Below are 13,191 nucleotides of genomic sequence, written 5' to 3'. Positions count from 1 at the left end.
TGGAACATTTGGAAGAGCAGGAACGCCATGGTTTTCCGGGGGCTGGACCTCTCTCCTCCGGATGTGGCCCGTGCCGTCGCAGCTGACGTCTCCCTGTGGAGATGGAGATGCTCCCGCTCCATCTGTAAAACGATCCTTGAGTCGTGGGTGCAGTGTTTCGCTGCCTTGCTGTAGGGCCTCGGTTTCCTTTTCCCCTCCCCACGCTGCTCCCACTTCAATCTTTCAGCCTTGCTCCGCTGCTTTTTCGGTGCAGTTGTAACTGGCGTGAGGGGCCTCCCTCTCGACCCCTCTCCCCTGTAAAACTCTTGTTTGATCTGGTTATATGAAAATTCAGGTGGGCAGTTTTTCTGCCTCCCGGTGATGTTTCAAAAAAAAAAAGATATGCGTATCGTGTGTCCATGCAACCGGTGAGAAGGCAGCAGGAACTAGCATGACGCATACATCATGTCATGTGAAGACACGATAGGTATTTATTTTTATTTTTTGCGGGGTATGGTTGGTAGTTTCAGGTCATACGCTGAGTTGTATCTAGAGTACAAGTTGGCACAAAGAAAAGTTGGCAACGCGATGAAATTGAGGTCGTCCTTGTGAGAAAATCAAAGTTCAGTAAGTCATGTCAACGTAGAGACTTGCGTGACAAGATGGTAATTATGGGTTCAGTAAAACAGAAGTAGGAGAGCTGGACATTGATTAACAGATCCCGTTGTGTGCCACTTGGGTGATCGAGTATTGCTATACAGTGTCCCAATCAATCAAGAAGAAAAGCCTGCCCAATAATTTGAAATAGTCCTCGATTAGGTACAGAAAATCGACAAAAAAGAGGCAAAATTGATTAGAGGTAAATACACCGATGGTGCTTGAACTTGTCACCGATGTTCACTTTAGTGCCTGAACTTGAAAAATACGTTGAACTGGTTCTATAACTTGACACGAACATGCAAATACGGTGCTAATCACACTCGTAGACGTAAAGTGCGTCGACGTGGCACTAACATGGCGTGGGGCCTACTTGTAGGTACGGAACAGAATTACTTGAGTATACTATATATGACTCTATGACTAGTGGGCCTGCCTGTCAGTAATTAGTAAGAAAATTAACATAAAAATGTACTGGTCAGTATCGAATATGCGACCTGACGCTTGGAAAATATATGCGCTCACCATTCCATCAAACATGTTTTTATTTTTCAAGTTCAGGCATCAAACTGAATATATGTGGCAAGTTGAAGCACCACGGGCGTATTTACTTCAATTGATTAAAATATGGGAGAAGAGGAGATAGATGAACTTCATACCATGGCTTCCTATCGAAGTTTTCACTATTTTATTAGGTCCAGAAGAACAACTAGTCCATACACGAATACGAGGTAGGACCATAGGAGTACATATTTGGCTCGCCTACTGTGTACAAAATAATAAACGACACTTACCTAGCAAGTATTGAGGAGACATTTTAACCCAACAACCACTGATTGACCGGGGTCGTTGTAACGTCTCTATGAATCTCTACTCTTATAAAAAAACAAGTTGGTGATGATGGTGTGCCTGCCATCTTGCAATATAGACCGATCTATATCTGATGGATAGAAAGCAAACTATGTCAATTTTGCAAAAAGATACCCGCACCTCTCTCCACATTTGTAGATAAGGCATTCCCTCGTTCATCCTTATCTCCCACAACCTCATTGTTGAGCAATTAAAAAAGGAAGCCTCTGGAACAATTTGGCATGGTGGCCGCTGCCGGCATCGTCCATCCCCATGCCTCCGCTCAGTCCGACCACCAATCACCACCACGCCACACTCCTCCTCACCTTATCTCTCCTCTTTCTCGAGATATCATTAGTTTTTACACATCGGATTACTCCTGCATGGGTCAATCACAGCAGGTGTTTTATAAAAAATGCATCTTGTTGTTCCGTGCAATGCGCGGGCATCTTACTAGTATGATATAAAATAGACAATATTCTTTTTTTTGCGGGAATCATTGAGCTTTATTCATTCAATCTGAGCTCCAACGCGGTCGGCCATGAGGCTGGTCACGAGGAAACCAGGGGGTGAGTTCATCCAACAGTCAGACACACCTAGAGTGGTTGCATGTTTCGCACACAGGTGAGCTGACATATTAGACTGTCTCGTTACATGAACAATATCAAAGTAAGCAAATGAAGAGGCTAGCCCTCCAATTTCGAGCAGGATAGGCGCTATGAGAGAGCGCGAGTATTGTCGTGAGTTCCAGAGCTGAACCAGCTCCAAGCAGTCGATCTCGAAGATAACCCGCGAAAAACCTCGGAGCTTGCCGAAGATGACACCGTCTCGCAGGGCCTGAGCTTCTGCGATTAGTGGATCCGTGATGTTCTCATGTGGCTTGCTCCAGGCAGCAATGAAGTCGGACGAGGTTCGTGCAACACCTCCCGCCCCGCTTCTGTTTTCAGCAAGAGAGACGCTACCATCCGTATTGATCTTGATGTAGTCTGAGTCCGGTGATCTCCACCCAAAGCCAGGTAGAGTCCTGGTGCATTCCATCGGTAGCTCTAATAATATGATGGTTTCTCTGATACGTTTTAGCGATTGGACCAGATCCAGACTAGCCTTGTCATGTGTTATGTTGTTGCGGGATGTCCATATGGCCCACATAACAGTGATTATCTTAGCCTGATCCTCTTCCCCAAATCGAGAGTCACACAGAATGTCCCTGCACCACGTGAGGGGGTGGAGTTCTGGTAACTTGATATCCAGCCACGGTCGAGCTTCTAACCAGAAACTGCGGGCATGAGAGCACTTGATGAGTGCGTGAAACATGTCCTCATCAGCGCCTTTGCATACTTTGCATCGAGCCTCAGTCGAATGTGTCGGTGTTTCGGTGTGGATTCCACTGGTAGAATACCTCGTAGAACGCACCACCAAAAAACCCTAACTTTGGGCAGAACTTTGAGCTTCCATAGCCGTGTCCACATCTGTTTGTCAGTCTCTGAAGATTCAGTGATCGCCCCTTCCTCTAGAACTTGATGTTCGTTACGAGTCATTAGAGCACGATACGCGGATTTGACAAAATATGTCCCGGATCTCTCATAAGACCACGCCCAAAAATCATCACCTCCACCATGTCTGAGTGGTATGTTCAGTATTGCATCTGCATCTGGTGGTATGAAGTTTGTTCTCACTAACTCCATCCTCCAACTCCAATTTTCATGGTCGATTAGGTCGGAAACGGTGTGGATGGTAGCATCACCGATCTAAACTGACGGGCGCAAGGAGAGTTTCCCTGGCGACCAGCGGTCAGTCCAAACATTAACAGAGGTGCCATCGCAAATCCTCTTTATTATTCCAGCTTCAAGTGCCTTCCTCCCTGCTATGATGCCTCGCCAGGTCGCTGAGGAGTTGTTCGGCACAGTAGCATGCATGAAATCAACAGTTGGGAAATAGCGGCCTTTGAGAACCCTAGAGCACAGAGACTCCGGATCCGTGATGAGTCGCCAACCATGTTTTCCCAGAAGTGCAATATATATTTGGGTGTTCATACACACTGCACGAGAATTCTTGATCATCCAAATAGTACATTCTTTTAATATACAAGATGGGCATTATTTTCTCTTGCACAAGAAGATTCAACTGATGCTAACTTCTTCTCTTTTTCTGCGGGTAACCAATGCTAATTTCATCAGAGTGTATGAACGTTAACCCATGTTGGTTTGGCAGCGAAAGATATTTTGGTTTGGCAGCGAAAGATATTTTCTTACAACATGAGAAAATATATTGTGTTGGATTGTGAAATGACGCGACAAACCGGTGGGAACGGTTCATCATGTGTTGTTCTCAAGAAAGCAGAAGCGTACACACGAAGGTGGGAGAAATACATAAACCATTGAGTTGAGTATAGTACAGTACATTATAACGACATGTACATTTATGCGGGTTTTCTATTGTCAGTAAAACGTGACATGATGAAGGCCTATGACCGTGTAGAATGGCACTATCTAGAAGGGATTATGTCTAAGTTGGGATTCAGTGCTTCCTTTATACGGCTGATAATGAAGTGTGTCACATCAGTCCGGTTTTCGGTTCGTGTGAACGGAGAGCTTCTGCCATACTTTACCCCCTCCAGGGGCCTGCGGCAGGGCTGCCCCGCCTCACCTTATCTATTCCTGCTGTGTGCAGAAGGCTTCACAACCCTACTTAACAGGTATGGAGGCGCCTATGTGGATAGAGGGATCCGTGTCAGTGTTCGTTCTCCATGGATCAATCACCTGCTTTTCGCGGATGATAGCCTTATCTTCATGCAATCAAGGGTGGAGAGTGCCATCAGACTCAACAACATTCTGCAGGTTTATGGCGAGTGCTCGGGACAGTGCGTTAACAAGGAAAAGAGCTCCATCCTTTTCAGCCCGAACACACCAGAACCTGCCAGAGAGGTTTTGAAAGGGACTCTAGGTATCTCGGTCGAGGCATTCAACGAGAGGTACCTGGGCTTGCCTACTGCAGCAGGGCGCATCACTTCAGGCACTTTCAACTATATTGGTCAAAGAGTCAGGTCCAAGATGAATGGTGGGACCGAACGGCTGGTCTCCTGCGCAACAAAGGAGGTGTTGGTAAAGTCGGTGGCTCAATCTATACCGACGTTTACAATGAGCTATTTCAAGCTGGACAAGAAGAACTACAAAAGTATATCATCGCCGATGGCCAAGTACTGGTGGAGCAGCTCCGTCGATAGACGATCCATGCACTGGCTAGACTAGAAATCGCTTTCAGCCCCAAAGTGCAAGGGAGGGATGGGTTTTCGTGATCTGGAAACGAGGCATCAATGGAGATTGCTGAGCCTTGGCCAACTTCTCCTTTGACCGGCGAGGCATGGCCTACCGCACGATGACAAATGCGCTCTCTGCGACCACTACAGTGGCAGATCTAGGGGTCGGGTTGTGGGGGCCATGGCCCCTACAAACAATTTGCAGAACTTTTTTTTACTAGTGCTTTCATATGTATATTCAGTACTTCATTAACTATTTGTAGTGTGGTTTTACAAAAAAAATGCTACTCTTTGTAATGTTGCCCCACGTTGGTCAAGTTCTAGATCCGCCACTGGCAACCAGGTGATCACTACAAGAAATATGTCAACTTATGACCTTTTGTCAGTGACCCTAGAAGAAATGGTCATAAATTTATGACCATTTTAGACCAATTGGTCAAAAGCTGTCCGGGGGGCTCCAAATCCTAAACCATTGTGACCATTTTGGTCAGAAAGGTCATAATTTCCTTACACGAAATGGTCATAAAGCAAACAGCGCTAGTCCGCTGCCTTATTTCTAGTTGTTAACGACCAATATAGATGGTCATAGCCTTGTAAATTATGGTGGGTTGCGATGACTAGGCGCCATCTCATCAGTTTTGCCTATGTGTCATGTCCATGTGGCAGTTTTTGCCCTAGGTTGTGAAGCAACCTATATTTCTGTCATTCCCAAAATTCCCAAACAAATCTCATAAATTCTTTGGGTCATATCTTCGTAAAATATGTAAAAACCTTCCTTTCCTAGTTCAAAAGTAATTCAAAAATATTCATTTTCCTATTCTGTTCAGAACAACAGTTTGTGAAGGAAGTACCACTTTGGCATGTCCAAATAGTATCCATTTTCTACAGTGCTTTCCTATGCCCAAATAACCATCCTCCACCAAATGCCAGCTCAATCCATTTATTATTTTGAGCCGAGCTTCAACATTCGTATTTATGTCCAGTTTGGTGGTTTGCAAAGCAAGTACCACCTAGGCTCCTCCTTTTGAGCTGAAAATTTGTGAAGACGGTCTTCTTAGTAACTGATCATCCTCAGCCAAAACTCACGGCCATTAGCCATGTACATTTCCCGTACCGCTAATCAAACACTTGGCTGCTTATTCATGTTTAAGCATCGATCGGTCTCCTCGTGAGAATCTTATGTTGTGATTTTCTTCCTAGCACCTACCCGGGGAGTTCCCAAACCACTAGACATGCCTAGGCCGCCCAGAACACATGGCAACGCCACGGTCGCGCGGTGACCACGCGGCGGGCATGCGAGCTTACGCGCTCTAGAGTTGGGGCCCTCGGCCACCATCGAAACCTTGATGTCTCTCCATCAAACCATGTATTTCTGATTAAATAGGTACTTATGTAACTAGAAATGATTTTTGGAAATAATAAATAGCAAACTATGAGGCAACTGCAGTTCAAATTTGACCCGCTTCCAACTGAATCGACGGGAATTTGTCTTTTTCACCAGAGGTGGATCAAAATTTTTGACACCCAACCATTTTGTCAATTGTGCATTAAATACGTCCTAATATTTTAGAAAATTGATTTGGTCCAATTTTGCAACAATTATTTGGTAGTTCCTTCACAAAAAAAACCTCCTTTCGGGCACTCAGAAAATGAAAAATGGTTTTTTCGTCCAAAGAAAATGAAAACTTCCTTAGGCAACATTGTTTGCCATTCCAATATGCACTCTTGTTCACAATATGAGATCATTTGAATAAACTATGCCATGAATGTGGCCATAAGATTGATCATTTGGCTTGAAAGCCATGAATCTTCAGAGATGATAGCTCATTTCTGAGAACACTTTTTTAAAATAATTGCCGTATTACAAGTTTGTTATTTTTCCTGGGAACTTGGCCACATATAATGACACAATGCGAAGGTTTCCCAATTTTTTGATTTTTTTTGAATTTTTATGCCCATTTCAAAATGCGGTCAAAACGGCGGGAATGACCGTTCCTAACTAGTTGTTGAATCTTGGATTTTTTTTCGGTGTTTCTATGATTAAATAGATACTTGTGTACCTAGAAATGATTTTTTGAAAAAATAAATAGCAAACTATGAGGCAACTGCAATTCAAATTTGACCCGCTTCCAGCTAAATCGGCGGAAATTTGTCTTTTTCACGAGAAGTGGATCAAAACTTTTTACACCCAACCATTTGGTCAATTGTGCATTAAATATGTCCTAGTATTTTAGAAAAATGATTTGGTCCAATTTTGCAACAATTATTTGGTAGTTCCTTCACAAAAAAACCTCCTTTCGGGCACTCGAAAAATGAAAAATGGTTTTTTCGTCCAAAGAAAATGAAAACTTCCTTAGGCAACATTGTTTGCCATTCCAATATGCACCCTTGTGCACAATATGAGATCATTTGAACAAACTATGCCACGAATGTGGCCATAAGTTTGATCATTTGCCTTGAAAGCCATGAATCTTGAGAGATGATAGCTCATTTCTGAGAACACTTTTTTAAAATAATTGCCGTATTACAAGTTTGTTATTTTTCCTGGGAACTTGGCCACATATAATGAAACAATGCGAAGGTTTCCCAATTTTTTGATTTTTTTTGAATTTTTTATGCCCGTTTCAAAACGCGGTCAAAACGGCGGGAATGACCGTTCCTAGCTAGTGGTTGAATCTTGGAATTTTTTGGTGTTTCTCTGATTAAATAGATACTTATGTACCTAGAAATGATTTTTTTAAAAATAAAGAGGAAACTACGAGGTAGCTGCAGTTCAAATTTGACCCGCTTCCTACTGAATCGACGAAATTTGTCTTTTTCACGAGAGGTGGATAAAAGCTTTTGACACCCAACCATTTGGTCAATTGTGCATTAAATATGGCCTAATATTTTAGAAAAATGATTTGGTCCAATTTTGCAACAATTATTTGGTAGTTCCTTCACAAAAAAAACCATTTTGAGCACTCAAAAAATGATTAAAAATAGCTAGAAATATGAAAAATGCCTACAAATTGGTCCTAATCCATAAAATGTGGTCTAACTCTAGTGAAAATTTGTGTGGTGCCCTTTTGCAAAATATTTTTGATAGCTACTTCATAAAATCTCTTTATTTTTAGTACTTAAAAACTATTCTACATCACTGATTTTCTGAACCAATCATAACTCTGTCCACGGATCGATGACATGGCGTCCATCCATCCATCCATCCATCTCTCCATCCCACATCCATCCATCCATCTATCTACAGAAAAGAAAAAAAAGAAAAGAAAAAGAGATACCCACCACCCGCAGCCCAAACCCTAGCTCAGATCGACCCCTCCCCCCATCGCCCCCTTCCTCCCTCGTCCCCATCTCCTCGCCACCGCCCCCTTCCCGATCTAGCTTCTCTCTCTCGCTCTCTCTTGCAGCAAACCCCTCTCAACCCTAGCGCTTGCAGCCGCCTCCCACCGCTGCTCCCCGATCCAGATCCACCGCTGCTCCCCGATCCAGATCCGCCGCCATCTCCCTGTCCCCTCGCCGCCGGTCTGCACCCTCCCATCCCCCACCTTTGCCGCCCATCCACCACCGCCGCCCCACCCACGTCGCCTCGCTGCTCCAGCCATCTTCGCCATCGGCGGCCGCCTGCCTCACCATTAACGAACACGCCAACTACTCCGTTCGCCTCGCTGCTCCAACGAAGATGCCTGCCCGTGGAGCAGATCGGGCGAGATTCATAGACAAGCGAGAAGAGGAGCCCCCCGACTACTCTACCGTGCCGCCAGATCTTCAACGCCCAGCGCCGACGTCTTCCTCCTTGGTCCGCCCAGGCTACCCCTCGGTCCGCGTCCCTGAGATGGTAAGCTGGTGCTGCGGGTTGGTTCGATGATTCGATTCGTGTTGGTACGAGCATCCCGTTGATGATGTGTTGTTTGTTTGTTTTTTTACTCAGGCAGGGCGCAAGGAGACGGCGCTCGACCTGGCAAGCTCGTCGACAAGGGCGTCCAGGTCAAGCTCACCGGCGGCCTTCAAGGTTGATCCGATTCGCACAACCCAAATCCCCTCATTTTTCTTCTGTCCCTTCCCAGTGTTATGATAGATACATCGTCATATCCACTAGAGGGCTCCCTATTTGTTTTACAAAATATGGTTATTTCTGGGTACATGTGCACTAGATAGGTTATGTTTCTTAGTACTCTGGACCTTGAAGATATGTCATGTTATAGAATGCAAGTCTGTATATCATGGTCATCTCCTTAGTCTGCAAACAAATAAATCATTTCAAGTTTTTTGTCCATGTGTAGTCCATAAATATTAACAAAATTCAAATGATCAATTAATGAAAAGGATTAATCCCTAGATTCACTATATAGTCCATCAAGATTATATCTTTTTCCTATAACAGAAGTATTTCATATCATAGGATAATTGTAGCTCGGAGACCACGGTCATGGTAGCTCATTTCATATCATTTGAATTTTTCCTATAAATATTACAATGACGCTGGATTGGAATGGATGTAGGTGGGTGGCCGAGGAGGACCACTAGCTGTCTGTCAATCGAACCACCGTCCTTGATCAACTTCCCGCGGCAGTCAAGCCAGCCATGCATATACATGATGCTGCTGCTACAAGTATGGTATCTTCCATAGCAAGGTTGAAAGGATCCTTAAAGCAAGCTAGCTAGGCAACATCTGATCTGACAGTACATAGTTATGGGCATGCATGTATAAGTGCTGTAGGGAAGGGTTAATTAGCCATGGAGTAGTTGCCAGTAACCTCTTTCTGTTTATGGAGTGTAAACAAAATAAGAGCTCACATACACTTGCATCTTTTCTGAACATTCAGCCCGTCCTGTTTAGTCGAACGAAGAAAAAATGCAAGGACACCAAAAGGTGTGTAGATACACAGATAACAAATATGTGGTTCCATACTAGTTGGAACACTTTTCGCTTAAATGATGTGTATGACAGATTTATCCAGCCGCTGCACTTTACTGAACAGTTGTTTCCTAGACATGTTGGGGTTTTCAAACCTTTTCTTGGGAGTAATTATACTTGTTAACTGCTGTCCTTTTGCAAGAAAAAGAAAAGCTGCTGTCCTGAATGAATGTAAAAATACTTTAACAAGCCCTTCTTTGCTGCATTTAGGGGCATTGCAAGGCACTGCAATTACCTCGAAGATCTACTCTTGGCGCTGATTAGCTACAGAAGCAGAAGGCCATGCTGTATTGTTATTGTAGACCGTGATGATCATGCAGAACTAAATGGCAAGTTCTTCTGTAAATTGTTCTTTGATATCCAGTTTTGAATTGAAGTTGCATCGATCTCTAGCTTTGACGCCGCGTTGTGATCTAATCTGGTGCGTGCAGGCGCTGCGGGCCAAGGACCTGAACGAGATGTTCCCGGTGGTGGACGCAGAGGCGGCGCCCATGGAGGACGCCCCTCCACCACTACTCCGACGCCATCCAGGTCTTCTTACCTTCAGTTTCTTCTTCTTCCCTTACCCTCCATTCCTTTGACTGAGATGTGATGTGGTTTCTTGCCATGAATGAGTAGTTGTCGCCGGATGGATGTAGGACGACCGACCATGGATGAGCAGCAGCAGCACCCCCATGGTGAGCCCCTCCACCCCTTTGTTCCCCTCTGTTTTCTGTGATGCTATAGTTTGGCCTCGGTTCCATGGCTTATTACTTGCTGTACGCCACATCGAGGACCGAGTGTTTGAGCTGATTTATGTTGTTGGTGGTCATCTAGCTACTGATTTTCTGCTGCAAGTTAGAATGCCTACTGTTCTGTGCGGTAGATGACTACTAAATTATCTAGTTTGCATCCCTTTGATGTCATGTGTGCTACTGATTAGTTGCAGGTAATTAGAATGCTGTAGGTTCAGTACTAACATGGCCTAATCCATTGGAATAAATTAGATGGGAATATATCTAGTTTGTTAATATAAATCTGATTAGTATGTTTGCTGCCATTTTGTATAAATTAGATGGGAATAAATTAGATGGGCATAATCTATAACAAGCCCTAATTGAACGAATCAATCTGATTAGTATGTTTGCTGCCATTTTGTTAGTCTGCAGAAGCATATCTAGTTTGTTAGTCAGCCACTTTTTTGCTAGAACCATAAATCCTGATGCATGCTGATTATGGTCTGGTCTGTTAGATCTGTTCTCCTGTTGCTTAAAATTTGACTAGATTCTAAATGTGTATCTGCTGGTGTGTATCTGCTGTTGCCTGGATTCTGAATGAACATGTTAGTATACTATATACCCAAAAAAACATGCTTACAGTTCTTTTCATTTCTATGATCAATTTAGTTAGAGTTGCACATGTCAGTATACTATATACAGAAAAAATCCTAGCTAGTGAGAACATTTGTCACTCCATGAACACGTACTGGTTAGTGTTAGTCATACTATTTATCTACATGGCATTTGATGTCAATTCTTGCTTATAAGTTATTGGATCACTCCATGAACGCATTCTTATTCTTATATTTTCATTCTTATTCTTTGCACAGGTGAAGTGTGAATCCAAGGCCGAAGCTGTGAATCATATCAACAAAGAGGAGCATATTATGTGTTGTAATTGTACGCATATCTGGGTTGTAGTATACTGAATTGTAATAGACTAATGTAGTCTTGTTTTGGGCGAATTTCATTTGCTCTCTAGTATGTTCAAAACAATGATTATGTATGTGATTTGAATACCCGTGAAATGGAAACATGACAAGAGGGTCCAAGTTATAATGGTTGTTTGACAAATTTCGAAATTTCTGACATGTGGGACATATTTTGAGATAAGCATGACATGTGGGGCTGGCTTACTAGTGGTACCCCAATGTATAATGGCTGAAACTATAAAAATCAATGGACTAAAAAGGCTACGGCCCAAAAATAAAATGGCTTAAATGTTGGGCCTGGCCCATGTAGTTGACCAAAATTAATCAAGAAAAAATATATAAAAAGGCCGAATTGTTGGGCTAGGCCCATGTAGAAAATCGAATTGGACCGGGCTGAATCTTGTGCCACATCAGCTTGCCACGCTGGATGCCTACGTGGCCTGGGGAGGTTGCTAGTGACCAAAACGAAACAATAGACGTATTTTGGTCGTAAACGTCTTCGACCATTCCAGAAGAAAGGTCGCTATAGTCAGTTTATGACGGCCAGCTTTTGACCTTCTGTTTTTGGTCACAAAAAGGTCGCAAATGGAAATTTGTGACCTTTCAGTGACCAATAGTGGTGGTCACAAGTTGACATATTTCTTGTAGTGGATGGAAACCATGCAGCACCTCCATCTCCACTACCCTTTCTCCAAGATTATCTGTCATGAAATCCTGGCATGGTGTGAAGCTCCTACTACTCGATTTCACTATCATCAAGGGATGTTCTCACATTTCATATTATAATGATATACCCCAAACGACTAAATACATCGAATATATACAATAGTAGAAAACAGGGCTATCGTTCGGGTCTGGCCAGCCCATTAGTCCCGGTTCTTCAAGAACCGGGACCCATGGGGGGTATTAGATGTAACACTCCAAAAATTTTGATTTGGTTTTTATTAAATTCTTTATTTGATTTAAAGGGGGTTATTTGAATTTTTGCTAAAAGAAGGGCTCTCCTTCTCAAAACCTTTTATTACGAATATTTTTTTAGGAGCTCTTCTCAATATTGATTTTTGGTCTTGAGGGTTCTTCAACATGTGTTGGGTCAACACAAATTATCTTGGCTTGTTTTAATATTTTCCTTTATTAAAAAAGTTCCTTTAAATTATGGGTTATTCCTTCCCACTCAAGAAAATTTCTCTTGCCATGACCCATGTTGAAAAATTTCTTCCAAACCCACCTCTCTACTGTGGTTCTAGCCAAGCATCCAATTCCAGCAAGTTTGAATCTTCTTTAGACTTTTATTCTATTTATTTTATCCTCAAATCTTTTTCTGTCATTTAATTTGGACTCTTGGTATTTACAAAGGAAGTACCAGATCCTTTAAGCTTCTGAGCCCAAGCAAATTACCCTAGCTAGTCCTTAGTACCCTCAACCAAGATCCATCAAGATCCACTGGTCCACAGTTCAAATTATTCAAAATATGCTTGCTGCAAGTTTGAACCAGATTTGCCAATTTTGGTGAAATTCATTCTTTTTCTTCTCCTAAAAATCTGACATAAATTAGGCAGCCTCTAGATGCATCAAGAGGTCACCTCACCAAGGATCAGCTCAAGAAATTTTTTCCACATGCCCAAAACATTTTGTCGAACAGCAGGCGTGCACTGTTTCTGTCAAAGTTCAGAGTTCAGTGTTCAAGTTCTGTCGTCAGTGTCGTTTTCTTCAGAGCCGCGGTGTCAATCTCGCCAATGCTCGCTCTGGCCTCTTGCTCCCTGCTCCTCCTTCTTATCCATCATGCCGCACGGTCGTTTGGACGGGCGCGGGCGTCGGTGGCGACGTGTCTCACCAACGCCGACG

Source organism: Triticum dicoccoides, chromosome 5B (genome assembly GCF_002162155.2).
Source record: "Triticum dicoccoides isolate Atlit2015 ecotype Zavitan chromosome 5B, WEW_v2.0, whole genome shotgun sequence".
Taxonomy (NCBI): domain Eukaryota; kingdom Viridiplantae; phylum Streptophyta; class Magnoliopsida; order Poales; family Poaceae; genus Triticum; species Triticum dicoccoides.
Note: the sequence above shows the minus strand (reverse complement) of the source record.